Consider the following 2,460-nt stretch of genomic DNA (forward strand, 5'->3'; position numbering starts at 1 on the left):
CTGCCCTAGGGAGGCTGCCGGGAAGGGAACCGCAGCCCGCCATTGGGAGAAGGGCAAAGGAGACTTCGCGCTCATATTGCGCATGCGGCCTCATGGGCGTCGCCGCCTGGCAAGAACCGGGACTGCAGATGGGGAGGCGGAGCCTAGGGTAAGGGGCGGAGCCTCAGCCCGCAGTCTGCAGAGATTAGTGTTTGCTGGGTTGGCAGAGGAGTTGTTCTTTCCATCAGGCTTCAAATTTTTAAAGGCCTAAGACTTAGAGGTAGCAGCTCTCATACAAGAATTGGCGTAGAGTAGGTGGATGAGGCCCCAGGGCCTGAGTTTTTGGCAAGGCTCCCAGATAAATTGTGTTCTTTCTGCAGGTTCCTCTGACTTCCACTAGGCCAGCTAAAGTTCTTTTTTTCACTGATTCATTCAGCAGTTATTGACACTGTATTTGCTTTGTGGCTGCAAATTCCGAATTCACAGACCAGTGGGAGGAACCAGGACACAATGACGAAGAAATGACAAATGTTGTGATGGGAAGTTGACAAGGATACTGAAAAGCCCCCTAATCCAAAAGGGCTTTCCAAAAGAGGTGGCTCAAATTGAATGTCATAGGGCAACCTGGGAAGGGTAGTCAAGGCAAAGGGAACAAAGTGTGCGGGGCCAGGTAGAAGAATGAAGTTTTTCACTCTATTGCGGCTCTCCGGTCACCTATCCAGACTCCTGTAAGCCTTAAAACGTGCCATAGGTATCTCCTACCCTCACTGCCTTCTGCTTTCATGACCATCTCTTGACTGTATTTCTGTGAACAGCCTACCTTCTGTTGCTCTTTAGTCTGGCTTCCCCTAATTACAATGCACACAGCTATCAATGAGAGTTATCAAAAATATAAATCTGTTGTTACCCTGCATAAAACTTTTAACAGCCTTCAGGTGTTAAAATTCCCAGTTTGGCTCACAGCATAGAAATGGGTCACAATCCCATCTTAACTGCTCCTACATGAGCCCTGTGTTTCTTTTTCCTGGGATGCTCTTCCATCCCCTTCAGGATCCCACATTCAATTGTCTTCCCTTTCCTAACCACCCTATCATACCTTCTCTGCACCCGCAGTACTATGTCTTACCCTTTACAAAAGAATTTTTCATTTATAAGCTAGAGTTCTTCAAAGGCCAAGCATCTAACCAGGTGTGTGCTGGCACAGACTCACTTGAGACCCGGAGTTAGAGGCCAGCCTGGGCAATGTAACCAGATCCTACTTTTATTTTATTTTTTTAAAGAGAGAGAGAAAGAATTTTTAATATATTTTTTTTTTTTTTTAGTTTTTGGCGGACACAATATCTTTCTTTGTATGTGGTGCTGAGGATCAAACCCGGGCCCCACGCATACCAGGCGAGCGCGCTACCGCTTGAGCCACATCCCCAGCCCCAAGATCCTACGTTTTTAAAAAAAAAAAAAAAAAGAAAGAAAGAAAGAAAAGAGAAAGAAAGAAAAGAAAAAGCCAAAGATCTAATCTAAGAGGTGCTTCATAAATGTTTCATAACATTGTTATAAATTGTTGCATAACAGCAACAATTTATTCTTGGATTACTAGGGCCAAGCATAAAGCTAACTGTCTTTTATGCATTATCTCATTTAACTCTTCACAATATTATGAGCCAGCATTTTATAACTATCCCCGTTTCACAGATGAAGAAACTGAAGTTCAAAGAGTTTAAGTAACTTGTCTGGAGATACCCAGTTGCAGAGTGAGGAGTTCACATTCAAATCCTGGAAGAAGAGAGCTCTGATCACTCTACTATGTCCTCAAATTTCTGGGATTAGCAAGGGTGGCAGAAATCTACATTAAAAAGTAAGTCATTCCTGGATTATAGTCTAATGAATAACAGATCTTCAGGACCCACCTCACACACCCCTAAACCTGCTCTGGGAAATGGGGGCAGGGAAAAGGGCACCTTCCCTTCTATAGATGACTCATCCTCCCCCTGGTTTAGTCACAGGGTGTCACAGGAGCAGAAGCCATCCCAATATGAATTCTTGTTCTTTGGGAAATAGGAGTGCCTGACTTCATTTCCCAGGTTCAAGACAGGACCTCATCCAGAGGCTGCCTGTGAAGTTCCAGGCCCCCTCCTTAGAACAAGGACAAGACAAAATATTATGAAAAGATAGCACACGTCTGAAATCCCAGTGGCTCAGGAGGCTGAGATAAGAGGATCATGAGTTCAAAGCCAGCCTCAGCAATGGTGAGGCGCTTAGCAATTCAGGGAGACCCTGTCTCTACAAAAAAGAGGGCTGGGGATGTGGTTTAATGGTTGAGTGCCCCTGATGTCAATCCCTGGTGCCAAAAAGAAAAAAGGTATGGGGATGTGACTCAGTGGTTAAGCGTTCCTAGGTTCAACCCCTAGTATCAAAAAATTAAATAAAAAGGAAGAAGCCAGGCATGGTGGCACATACCTATAATCCCAGAGACCTGGGAGGCTG

Source organism: Ictidomys tridecemlineatus, chromosome 3, assembly GCF_052094955.1.
Source record: "Ictidomys tridecemlineatus isolate mIctTri1 chromosome 3, mIctTri1.hap1, whole genome shotgun sequence".
NCBI classification, from domain to species: Eukaryota; Metazoa; Chordata; class Mammalia; order Rodentia; family Sciuridae; genus Ictidomys; species Ictidomys tridecemlineatus.